This window comes from Podarcis bocagei (genome assembly GCF_964188305.1).
Source record: "Podarcis bocagei genome assembly, chromosome: 7".
Taxonomy (NCBI): Eukaryota; Metazoa; Chordata; class Lepidosauria; order Squamata; family Lacertidae; genus Podarcis; species Podarcis bocagei.
The window spans coordinates 24,813,526-24,827,277 of record NC_138132.1 but is presented as its reverse complement, the minus strand read 5'-3'; positions in this window follow the sequence as shown (position 1 = coordinate 24,827,277).

Below are 13,752 nucleotides of genomic sequence, written 5' to 3'. Positions count from 1 at the left end.
TGTTGAGAAAAATCATGCCTCTCTAGATTTTGAGGTGCTGAATATGACACTGAAAACACAAAATTGGCTACTCATTCTTAGAGATCTGCAATAGTTTATTGCATAATCGAGGATTACATACATACATCATGTACTGTAAAAGCCAAGCCAAGTTTGCAGTCATGTTTGTGATACAGAGACATGTCCTCATCCAGTTCCTTCCAGTTTTCTGTCCTGACATTCCCAAGGAAGTTAGTTGACACCAGACCAAGCTTTTTTCCTCGTCATTCTGAAGCAGGTTGTTGAACATCTCATCTTTGAGGAGCTTGTTGATCTGAGGACCCACAAAAACTCTGTTTTTAATTTTCACTTTGCTGAGTCAAGGGAATTTGTCAGCCAGGTATTTGAAAGCTGATCCAGTTTGGTCCATTTATTTTAAAAAAGTTTTTCACCAGACTGAGTTTGATGTATAGGGGCGGTAGTAGGATTTTGTGCATTTCTGCGAGTGCTGGCTGTTGCAACATTCTTCTCTCCGACCTTTGGAGGTCAGCCTCTTCATGTAGTGCAAAGTCTTTGCTTGGCTGCCCCATTCACATAAAAACAGTGGAACCTCTACTTACAACCATAATCTATTCTGGAGGTCGGATCATAAGTAGAAATGTACATAAGCAGAGGCGCACTTTTCCATAGAAAGTAACGGAAAAGTGAATTGATTGGTTCTAGACAATGAAAAACACACCCTAAAACAGCAATTTAACATGGATTTTACTGTCTAACGAGACCATAGATCCATAAAATGAAGGCAATAATTAATGTACTGTACTATAAAATAAATAAGACAGTATTGTAGATTTTAAAAATATCATTTTCTTATGTGCGTTGAGGGTGGGTGGGCTTACCTGGCTACAAGCTGGGGGTGGAGCAAGGGTCAGTAAAGAGCTGATTCACTTCGGCCAGGATCACTTGTTTTTCTTGCCAGGCCAGGTTCTTCTCTGGACTTCCTCAGGTTAGTTCCTCGGTGGGGTTTGGGGCTGCAGTGCACCCTGCTATGCCTCTTGCAGGCGGCACCTCTTCCACAGCTTTGGGGGTGGGATGGGGGCCCTCTCCCCGGCAGCAGAGGCCTCAGCGCTGCTCCGCAGCCAGCCAGCCGAGCTCTGGGCTGCTGTCAAGGCCTCTGTTCGTATCTAGAGGAATGTTCACAAGTCGAAGCACCTACTGGAATCGTACGTAAGTAGAGCCGTACGTAAGTCGAGGTTCCACCGTACTTCATATATTCCAGCTGCACAAAGTCACCACAGAGATGCCAGCCTTACTTGCTGTATTGAATACAGCCGTAACAGCTGTTTTTAGGTTGCTGTGGGTTCCATGTAGACAGTGTGTCTGACTGGGATGGAGGGAGGTCTGTTTCCATTATGCAGCAACACCGCCTTGACTCTGGAGACTCAATTTTGAGGAGTCTATGAATAGTCACCATTCTTGTGGGTCATGTGTGATTCCGAGGACATTCATCAGGCCATCTACATCATAGCAGAATACAAGGCCATCTTACACTCTGAAGTAAGGTGTAAGCTGCTCAGAACGAGCGTGAAACGAAGCCGCTCAGACATTTTCCTTGACTATTCCATTGCTGAAGTCTTGATCCCGGTAACTCCGCTTTGTCCTTGGACAGTTCCAGATTGCGAACAAGATTGCTTGGTAGTTCTTGTGTAAGAATGTGTGGTAGATGTATGGATCATCATTAGACACCAAAGGCTGCAGAGAACCCAACGTCAGTTTGCCTCCCTTGTCTGAACCAATGGAAAATTCTTTCGGAGGTTCAGGAACAGAAAGTCCTCCAACTTTTCGGAGTTGATTGGAGAACAGATGGTATATTCGGGTACGCTTACTGCCCACTTCTGTTTCCTCGTGATTGATGGAGATGGATTGAGGATTAACTAAATTAAAATGTAAACCTCCTGTCCCACGTGTGTGAGAAATATGAGAGTAAACAGGCTGTGAAGGGCTGTAAACGCCTATTAAAAACTGCACATGATAATACTGTGCTAAAAAAGGCATTCCCCTTTTCTCTCACATAGGAGAGAATGCCTCTTTTGGTGGCGCTGTGGGTTAAACCACAGAGCCTAGGGCTTGCCGATCAGGAGGTTGGCGCTTTGAATCCCTGAGATGGCGTGAGTTCCTGTTGCTCGGTCCCTGCTCCTGCCCACCTAGCAGTTCGAAAGCATGTCAAAGTGTAAATAGATAAATAGGTACCGCTCCGGCGGGAAGGTAACCGCCGTTTCCATGCGCTGCTCTGGTTCGCCAGAAGTGGCTTAGTCATGCTGGCCACATGACCCGGAAGCTGTACACTGGCTCCCTTGGCCAATAAAGTGAGATGAGCGCTGCAACCCCAGAGTCGGCCACAACTGGACCTAATGGTCAGGGGTTCCTTTACCTTTTTTTACCAAATACATCTGTCAGGTATGGCTGTTGGATGCTATCAGGATGAAAAGGTTTTTATCACATAGGTGTGCCAAAAATTAGGGGTACTGCACTCTCCATTTTGTCTCTGTCATTTGTTGGCAATCTGACCATCTCTCTTATCTAGTCAGTGTATTTGTTATTTACCTTTTGCTGTTGTTTAAAAAGAAAAGATCATTATAATGTCATTCAAATTAAATCTCGGTCGTATAAAGCAGAGTCTGGGGGTAAATCTGGAGAAGAACGTCTTCGTTTTTGCCTCTCCCTTTTTTGCCTATCTGTTGAAAAATTATATCTGTTGACAATTTTCTTTTGATGGGATTCGGCCATAATAAGTTGTTCAGAGGCTCTTTAACAAAACCTTTTTTTAAAAATAGCCCCCCCCCCCAGTTTTTATAACATCAAATAATAGTACAAAATACGACGCAGTATAGAGCATGTAATTCACATCACGATTGTTTACATATTTCATTGATCACTCTTTAAGAAAACTTTGTTCTAATTTGTGTATACAATGTCTTGTAGCTTGATCAAGCCAGATAATCACATCAGACCATTGGCATAAAAATAAGCTCTTAAATCCAGGAAAGAAAATCCACCCTTTTCTCTAAGGGTACACATTATTTTTAATTTAACTCTTGTTCTATTTTATTTTTACTATCCAATATAAAGCCACTAATGTTTTGTTGCCATTTGCTCAGTTGGGCTCCCCCACCCCCGTGCCTTCATTCAGCATGTGGTGTAGTAAAAAAGTAAAAAAGTAAAAAAAATCTTGGAAGTATTTTCATTTTGAGAATGGCTGTTTTATCTAAAAAAGGAAGTTTCAGCTTTTTCCAGTCTTATCTTCTTTAATCCTAGATTCCATCCTAATTCAGCTTGTATAAATCTTTTTTTTTATCTTAAAACACCATCGCCAAATAACTAGTGGCTTTGTTATGAATTCAGTGTTCGCAGTCCAGTAGTGTTTCTGTTTTATCTACATTTATTAGATTTTAAAATTCTTTAGTTAGGCCGCAGTGATATAAAATGATGCAGGGGAATTGCACCTGTTGGTTTGGGCTAGTGGATCATGGCTGAAGACATAGAGCCTCGTGTCCATTGACAGAGGTGACACACACACCCCTACATCACACTGTAGTTCAGCAACATCTGGAGGGCCAAAGATTCTCCACACCTGCTCTGTGGAGTAGGGTGGGTCACCTCTTTCATGACCAAGAGGCTCTGTGACTTCACCAACACACCTGGGGGGAAAATATGGGAAGAAAGTCAAAGAAGCACAAGCTCTTTTGGCTGCTCCTTCTGCCTTCGGGGCTGCAGCCCTCTCCTCCTCATCGCTCAACGGTCTCAGCCACTCTTTTTCCTTTGCTTGCAGTTTGCAAGTGCCTTTGCAACTGGGTCATTTGCAGCTTAATGCGTACAGTCTGGAGTAGGCCTGGAGCCAGCTGCAAGGATCAAGCTGTCTGACTCCAGGGAAGATCTCCATGGGGAGGAGGAGGAGAGGGGTAGTGGTAGGGAAGGGCAAGGGCAGCAGAGGTTTGGCAGGGTTAAAAAGGCTGGTTCCTCCTCCTCTCTGCTAAGAAAAACAGTGGCAAACAGCACAAGGAGAAGCTGTGCTCATCTGAGCAAAGGGGCTGCATTTGTTGCTCCTGATAGCCATAGCCTGGGGACACAGGTGGCGCTGTGAGTTAAACCACAGAGCCTAGGGCTTGCCGATCAGAAGGTTGGAGGTTCGAATCCCTGCGACGCGGTGAGCTCCTGTTGCTCAGTCCCTGCTCCTGCCAACCTAGCAATTTGAAAGCACGTCAAAGTGTAAATAGATAAATAGGTACCGCTCCGGCGGGAAGGTAAACGGCGTTTCCGTGCGCTGCTCTGGTTCACCAGAAGCGGCTTAGTCATGCTGGCCACATGACCCGGAAGCTGTACGCCGGCTCCCTCGGCCAATAAAGCGAAATGAGTCCCGCAACCCCAGAGTCGGCCATGACTGGACCTAATGGTCAGGGGTCCCTTTACCTTTTAGCCATACCCTTGACCAGGTTTAAAGGTGCCATGATAGCTCCACATGGGGGCGGGATTTCAGCAATCGCTGCTCAGCTCACCTTTGCATGGTGAGCTGCAATAGCTCCAATTCTCTTTTCTAGGAAACCATTAAAATAATAGGGTCCCAGCCTCTTTTACCTCTGGTCCCCTTGAACCAGGGAGGTGGAGAACCTGTGGCCTCCACTTCCATGAGCCCCAGCCAGAATGGCCTGGTGGTTAAGGATCATGGGAGCCGTTGTCCAAAACATCTAGTGTGCATCAGGTTGGGGAATGCTACCTTAAGCAATGGCGCATAAGGTCCACAAGAGAGTTGATGTGGGAGACCATATTTATTTCTTTGTTGAATTTATATCCTGCCTTTCGTCCTCCCCAAGGGGCCCAGGCCAACAAACAGACACACAATTTAAAAACAAAAGCAAAGCAGGAACACTCTAAAAGCAATTACAATTAAAACACTCTAAAATCAATTGCAGTTGAAACATTCTTCCATCCAATGATCTTGAAGTTGCCGGGAATAGTATTCTTCAGCCACCAAATGCCTAAGTAAACAGGAAATGTTCTCAAATTCCTCCTGAAAATGAATAATGATGGAGACAGGTGTACCTTACTTGGGAGTGCATTCCCCAACTGGGGAGCCACCACTGACAAGGCCCTGTCACGGGTCAGCAGCAATCAGGCAGCTCCCAGTGCTGGCATCACCAACAAGGCATCACCTGCCAATCATAGGGTCTGAGATGGTTGGTATTTGATATCTCAACATTGCTCCTTTCCCCTCAATTCCCCCAACCTGCCCCAAAGGAATGTAACTCTTAATCTCTGCATAGTAGGGGGAAACTAGCAGATTCTATGCATGCCACTGTCTACCCAGCCAAGCAGGAAGTATTATCACAGCTCAAGAACCGCATTCTAGCCAGGCCAAAGGGCTTGAAGAGGGCATTGCTGAATGTGTCCTGGGAAGCAGGTGGGACCTGAGGAAAGTCCTGAAGGCCAGAAAGGACCTCGGCCCCTAAGCCTGAGGTTCCCGACCCCCTCCTTGCACCAAAGCAGAGTCGGGTCTTGCATTCTTCCTTCTCCAGCTAATAAAGCAGCCATGATTTGGCCTCTGCTCCCAAAGCCAAGCAAATTAATCAGCTTTTCCAGAGAGACAAACTGCTGGTCCCTGCCAAGCAGCCTGCATCACTTGGATGAAGAGGGGGAGATCTTGAACTCTGAAAGAGGTAAGATCCCAAAGCTGTGTATTTTTAGTTGATGTCTCTCCCACTCCTGAAGAAGCAGGAGGATCTGGCTTGATTTGTGGCAGTTCAAGTTTATTTAACCGGGCACATGTCAAAAGGTGGTCTCTGTCCCGCAGGGAGTTTTGGGAAAGAGATCAACAGAGGAATAAATAATATATAAATAGGAGCCAAGGACTGCACTTTCCCAGAAGCTGCTAAGGCCAGGGGTGAAGGAAAAATGTGCCCCAGTTTGCATTTTCATGCATAGCTACATTATTATTATAGTTTTATTAAAATTTATTACCTGCCCTTTGCCCTAAGGTCCCAGGACGGGTTACAGCAATTACAACACACTAGTTATACACAATATTAGACATAAAATTAAAAACGATTTAAAATAAAAGGCATAAGGTGTCCTAAAAACATATACATAATTATGGGTTAAGAACATAATTCGTTCTGGAGGTCCGTTCTTAACCTGAAACTGTTCTTAACCTAATGGGGCCTCCTGCTGCTGCTGCGCCGCTGGAACACGATTTCTGTTCTTATCCTGAAGCAAAGTTCTTAACCTGAGGTATTATTTCTGGGTTAGCGGAGTCTGTAACCTGAAGCGTCTGTAACCTGAAGCATCTGTAACCCAAGGTACCACTGTACCCCAAGTGTCAAAAGACAGGGTAGAGAGGTGTGTCTTTATCATTTGCCGAAAGCTGTATAATGAAGGTGCCAGGCACACCTCTGTGGGAAGGGAGCTCCACACCTCTGGGGCTGCCACAAAGAAGGCCCTCACCTCAGCCACCACCACATTTGAAGGTGGCAGAACAGCCAAGAGGGCACCCTCCGCTGATCTTAGCACCCAGGGTAAAGTGAGATAGCCACTTGAGCAGCAAGTGTTGGGAGGTAGAGAAGGTGTAGGAGAATAGTGCTCTGTGCCCCTTTAATGAGTCTTTTGTCCTTGGATGCCCTGTCCTGTTGCCAGGTTGGTTGGCTTCTTTACATGCAGTGCAGGGAGGTGCCCTATTCTTCACCTCAGTTTCAAGGAGGGAACCAGGAGCAGGTCAGCAATAACTCACAAGGTGCCAGTGAAGTTAATGCTTTATTCAATGAAACAAAACAGGTCTGGTGAGCACTCTTCCCAGTAGGCCTTGCCCCCAATGAAGCAGCTGCGAGGACTGAAGCTCCCTGCCTTCCCACCTAAGGCTCCTCTTCCCCTGGTTCCTTCCCTAGCAGCCTAAGGCTCCTTCGTCTTTTCTCTCTTTACTCCACCCTCTTCATTCCTCTCCCTTTACTCCACCCTCTTCATTCCTCTCCGTGTTCTGGGAGACCGGGGGGGGGGGGCTGAGGCTGGTCACAGCAGGATTGGGGCGATTCCTTGGCTTCTTCAGCAGCCTGCCTCCACTCTGCCTTTTTGTCCCTCTCTGCTTCTGACTCTGAATCTGGACTGCTCTCTGCCACAACCTCTTCCTGCTCACTAAACCCTGTTACCACTTCTGCTTCCGACACCTCCTCCTCCTAGTCTTCTCCTTCTTCTCCCTCTGACCACTCATTGTCTTCCCACCACGACTCCCCTGGCTTTGTGCCTTCTTCCTTTGGGGATTCCCTTGGGAGTCCCTCAGCTGGTGCCTCCCCCAGTTCCTCTGCATCCAGCCAGTCCATGACACTCAGGCAGCAAAATGTTTTGGGTTGGTAAACACGAGTGGATTAATTTCTTGCAGAGCATTGTCCCTCTGTTCCGTTAGGCTGCTTGACTGGGTTGCCTGTTTTGAGGGGCGGAGGTGGGGTTGCTGAGCACATTTCTGCTTGGCAAATGCCTCTTAGAAGTTTATTTGGAAAACTTGGCACGGGAAAGGACTTGAGATGTTCCGATCTCCTAAACCTGACAGACAAAACTCTGCCAAAAACATGAAGTCCCACGAACAGTTTACATTACGCTTTCATAGCTCCAGCTGCCTTCCAGCCCTTGCCCATTCTCTCATAACAGCTTTATTAGGTAAATCATGACTCCCATTTTTGCAGGGAGTGAAACCAAGCCTGAGAGAGAGGCTGTATATTGTGCAAATGGCAGAAACAGTGCTTAAGTTAAGAGCCCTTCCCAGTGTCCTGTTAATTGAGCATTCCTTCCTATTTGTTTGTGGGCAGATTAGATGACGTTGCATCAAAGGCAGTGTGATCGCATACTTTCCTGTGCATCCTCTTGTCACTTTTGTTACCACAAACGTCCAGACTTCTGGAGAAACAAGTTTGTTGCTCGAGGCCTCCCAATCGACTAAGATTGCGCAGCCTGAATTTACAGGCATGCGACTGAATCCCACCTGAAATCAGTGACAGGTTGGAAGCATGCCAAGAACATTTTTATGAGATACAGTGGTACCTCGGGTTAAGAACTTAATTCGTTCTGGAGGTCTGTTATTAACCAGAAACTGTTCTTAACCTGAGGTACCACTTTAGCTAATGGGGCCTCCCGCTGCTGCCGCAATTTCTGTTCTCATCCTGAAGCAAAGTTCTTAACCCAAGGTACTATTTCTGGGTTAGCGGAGTCTGTAACCTGAAGCGTCAGTAACCTGAAGCATCTGTAACCTGAGGTACCACTGTAAATGCTGCAATTTTTCTCCCACTTCCTCCATAAAGAAAGGCAGCAACAAGGGATATTTTTTTTTTTAGAAAAAAGGCAAGTAATTGGGGGCCTGGGGGCATGACAGAGGTGTGCACAAGATTAAGCATGGCGTGAAGAAAGTGGATAGGGAGACATTCCCCTCCCCACCTCATAAAATTCAGGACCATCCAATGAAGCTGAATATTGGAAGATTCAGGACAAAAAATTAAAGCACTTCTTCACACAGCGCAGAGATAAACAACTGAAGGAGCGTCTCCACCCCCATCATTCTGCCCAGACACTGAGGTCCAGCTCTGAGGGCCTTCTGGCGCTTCCCTCATTGTGAGAAGCGAAGTTACAGGGAACCAGGCAGAGGGCCTTCTCGGTAGTGGTGCCTGCCCTGTAGAACGCCCTCCCATCAGATGTCAAAGAAATGAACAACCACCTGACTTTTAGAAGACATCTGAAGGCAGCCCTGTTTAGGGAAGTTTTTAATGTGTGACATTTTTTTTGTATTTTTAATCTTTGTTGGAAGCCGCCCAGAGTAGCTGGGGAAACCCAGCCAGATGGGAGGGGTACAAATAAATTATTATTATTATTATTATTATTATTATTATTATTATTATTATTATTATTATTTGCTCTAAGAAGATGTAGCCATTGGCACAGACTTGGGTGGCTTTAAAAGAGGTTTAGACAAATTCAGGGAGGCTATTGGCCACAATATCTATGTTCTGCCTCCACTGTCAGAGGCAATATGCCTCCGAATCCCATTTTTTGGGTATCACAAGGCAGGAGAGTGTTGTTTTCAGGTCCTGCTTCTGCGCTTCCCATAGGCATCTGGGTGGCCACTGTGAGAACAGGATGCTGAAATAAAAGGCCTTAAGCACTGGAGCAACACATGCCATACATTCAGAGCACGTGACTGGAAGACGTCCGAAAGAATTCTGGGAACTGTAGTTTGTGGTGGGTGCTGGGAATTATAACTCTGTGAGGAGATAAGCTGCAGCCCCCAGGGTTTCTTTGGTGGAAATCACGTGCCTTAAATGTTCTCTGAATGTATGGTGTATGCATAGCCCAAATGTCTTGGGTGTTGTGGGAAACGGAAATGGGTGGTTGCCAGGTGTGGCCGCTGAATTCAATTCCCTCTGCTGTTGCTATACAGAAGGCAGCAAAAGGAGAAATAAAGATAAACGGGTTGGGGAGAGGGGGAACCAAAGAACAAATGGAAAGGAAGCAAATGGATTCTTAGCAAGTTAATAATAACAAAACATAATTTCTGCCAAATAAGTAACAAAATTAGTGCAACCTTTAATCATGAAAACAACTGTCATTATGAAATAATTTGTTTCTTCTTGCATGGTCCTCGCTCTGGGTCTAATTAGGACACACAGCAGTAGGGAGAAGAAATCAGAATGAGCAACTCTCTTTTTCTGGGAACCTTTTAAAAAGAACGCTTTCTTTTGTTGTGAGATAGGGCAGGGTTGGCGTCAAGGGACGGGCTTGGCTGGGCGCCTGCCTATCTGCCACCTTGGAGCCAATTTGATTCCCTCCGCCCCCTTTTTCTTTTTTCTTTTCCTTCTCCTGCAATGAGGCTCCATTTTAATATTTTAATGTTCCATTATTTTAATGTTGTATTTTATTTTTGTTTTTAAGTTGTAATCACTCATCTTGTTTTTATTATTGCTTGTAAGCCGCTCTGAGCCCGGCCTTGGCTGGGGAGGGCGGGGTATAAATAAAAAATTATTATTATTATTATTATTAATTCCAAAGTTTTCCTCCTGGTGTATAAAGCCCTGTATGCAGTGGCAGCTGGTGCCCATCGGGACAAGGGGCAAGGAGGCCAATTGTAGGCAGAGCCAGATCAAATGATAGAGTCAACAGATTTTAGTTTTTCTTCGTCCTCCTTCCTGCCGGGTTCTACAGGGGCAGCACCATCTGCCCTAGACGCCAAAAGCACTACCATGCCATTTAAACAGCTGTGACTTTCCCCAGAGCATCCTGGGAATAATAATAATAATAATAATAATAATAATAATAATAATAATAATAATAATAATAATAATAATGTTATGTACTGAAGTTCTCACCCTGGGCCAGCAGGGGATACTGTAGATAGTTATGCAAATGAAGGATTGAAAGTGACGTTCAGTGATTGGATAGTTTTAGAAAGTTGCTACAGTAACGTTGTACTGGAGCTCTCTATAAGCAGGCTGACTGAGCCTTCAGCTCAGTTCTGTTCTGGCCTCTGAATAAACAAGAGCTGTTTGAAGAATCGCTGTGTCGTCTGATATGTTCACCCACAACTTAACAAATAATAATAACAATAGGCATATATTTATTTATACCCTGCCTTTTCCCTGACGGGATCCAAGGTGGCTTACATATACAAATGCTAAAAACATAGAACAAAAACAACTAAACAGAGGTAGAAGTCAAACTACATACATACATAAAATCTATTAAAACCATACAAATAAGTACGATAAAAAACACCATGGCCTCTCATTAAAAGCAGTCAGTTCCTCAAAGTCCATTGGGACAAGAAAGTCTTCACCTTCTGGCAGAAGGACAACAAGGAGGGAGCCAGTCTAGCTTCTCTGGGGAGGGAGTTCCAAAGTCTGGGAGCTGCCACCAAGAAGGTCCTCCTCTCTCATTTCCCCACTGTAGTTGATCAGGGTGCTGAGAGTTGTCAGGAGACCCCTATCCCCTCACAGAGCCACAACTCTCAAGAGTTCCCTGGGAAGAGGGGTTGATTGTTAAACCCTTCCGGATCAGCACCCTTCAGTTCCCAGGATGCCTTGGGGCCAGGGCTTTTTAAAAGTGGTATGATACTGCTTTAAATGTATAGTGCGATCACTCTTAGCCGAGTAAGATTGTTTGGGTTGGGTTTTTGGAAGACGCCTGTGCGTGAATTTGTTTTATGTGTGCAGATCAGTGCACGCTGACCAACGCACAGTCTTCGCAGTAGGGCTCTGTTCTGATGGCATGAAGTAGTCACGACAAACTGGTAGATTCCTATCTGCTGCAGCCTTCATCCGCCTTCACAGCTGTTGTAACACACCGCTTGTTATCATCTGCCTGTTCTGCCGTTGAGGACTTCTAGAATCATTCTTTGTCTGGCTCCTTCCCTTTGACCTTACCGCCTTGGGTGACCCTGCTGGGAGTACGAGATTCCCGACGGCTTCATTCACAAGGGTCATAGGAACATGCAAGCCCACTCACCACGATAAGGTGATGATCCAGCGAGTGGGCTGAGAGGAATAGGGATCTGCCAACAACTTGCTTAAGAAACTGCATGAAATATACGCGGAGTCGAGTGCGGCTTTCATGCTCTTTATTCAGCTCATAGTAGTGAGGAATGCAAGTCCCCCCAAAGTGTCTGTTTTATATACATTATTTACACAATGGGCCCCATGCGATTGACTAATTCCAGGATTCTCCTGTAAGCCAATCAGGTTGCGGATTCACTTCCATCTGGAGTTGGATTGGGTGGCTCCTGCAGACCAATCAGACTGCTGCATTCTGGATCCTATTGTTCTACGACCAATCAGACTGCTGCATTTTGGATCCTATTCAACTCAGTACAAAACACTGCAGTTCCCAGGATTCTTTGTGGGGAGGAAGCCATGACAGTTTGAAGCGGCATGAGGCAGCTTTAAATGTGGAACTGCAGCTGGGGCCTGCGACCAGGCAGCAGAGGGAGGGTGCTGGCAGCCGATGTCACCCTCAGGACTGGCTTTTTCTAAGAGCAGACTGAGGTTGGTGCAGCAGTGCCTCAGTCGACCTTATGGACCAGCCTCCGCTGCCTAGATGATTTTAATCCAGGGCATCTGGGAAGTCGCCTCTCCCGCCCACTGGTCACTTAGATCTGTGGAGGGTGGCGCCACGCCACGTGTCCCTGCGGTAAAACATGCTGCAATTCCACATGCTTTTAGCGCAGTGGCTCCAGTTCCCTGGAATGCTCTTCCTTTAGAAGGGAAGCAGGCCCTCCCACATTGTTATGTTTTCCAAGTGCCTTGGAAACTTTTCTCCCAAGCCTTCCTATTTTTAAGTTTCGGCAGTTTTTAAGCCCGTCTTGGCTTTCTCCTTTACATGCTGTTTTGTGATCTGTATGTATTACAACACTTTCTGTTCTGCTGAACTCTTTGATGCCGGTTTTATTACTTAGTTGTACTGTTGTTATTGTTTTTTCTGTTTTGTGATCAAGTGGAGTTGGTTTTTCTGCACAACGTGAGGCGGGGAGGCTATCGTTAAGCAGCTGTCCATGGCTATCGGAGTCGCAGGTCAATTCTGTGTCCAGGGCAGCTGTTTACCAGCTCCATCTGGTATGCAGGCTGAGACCCTACCTGCCAGCAGACTGTCTCACCAGAGTGGTGCATGCTCTAGTTATCTCTCGCTTGGACTACTGCAATGCGCTCTACGTGGGGCTACCTTTGAAGGTGACCCGGAAACTACAACTAAGCGAGAATGCAGCAGCTAGACTGGTGACTGGGAACGGCTGCCAAGACCACATAAGACTGGTCCTGAAAGACCTACAATGGCTCCCAGTACGTTTCCGAGCACAATTCAAAGTGTTGGTGCTGACCTTTAAAGCCCTAAATGGCCTTGGCCCAGTATACCTAAAGGAGCGTCTCCACCCCCATTGTTCTGCCTAGACACTGAGGTCCAGCACCAAGGGTCTTCTGGCGGTACCCTCACTGCAAGAAGCCAAGTTGCAGGGAGCCAGGCAGAGGGTTTTCTTGGTAGTGGCACCCTCCCTGTGGAACGCCCTCCCACCAGATGTCAAAGAGAAAAACAACTACCTGACATTTAGAAGACATCTGAAGGCAGCCCTGTTTAGGGAAGCATTTAATGTTTGATGGACTACTGTATTTTAATATTCTGCTGGAAGTCGCCCAGAGTGGCTGGGGAAACCCAGCCAGATGGGCGGGGTATAAATTATTATTATTATTATTATTATTATTATTATTATTATTATTATTAATTTATTACGTGCCATAGAATTGTAGAGTTGGAAGGGATCCGAATTGTCATCTAGCTCAACCGCCTGCAATGCAGGAATCTCAACTAAAGCATCCATGACAGATGGCCGCCCAACCTCTACTGAAAAACTTCCAAGGAAGGAGAGTCTACCACCTTCCAAAGGAGTCTGTTCCACTGTAGAACAGCTCTTACTTTCAGCAAATTCTTCCTAATGTTCAGTCAGAACCTCCTTCCTTGTAAAGTGAGTCCATTGATTTGGATCCTACGCTCTGGAGCAGGAGAAAAATCTTCCATGTGACAGCCCTATAGATATTTGAAGATGGCTATCATCTCAGTCTCCTCTTTTCCAGGCTAAACATACCCAAGACCCTCAACCATTCCTCATAAGCATGGGTAGGCAAACTAAGGCCCAGGTGCCGGATCTGGCCCAATCGCCTTCTAAATCCGGCCCACGGACGGTCCGGGAATCAGTGTGTTTTTACATGAGTA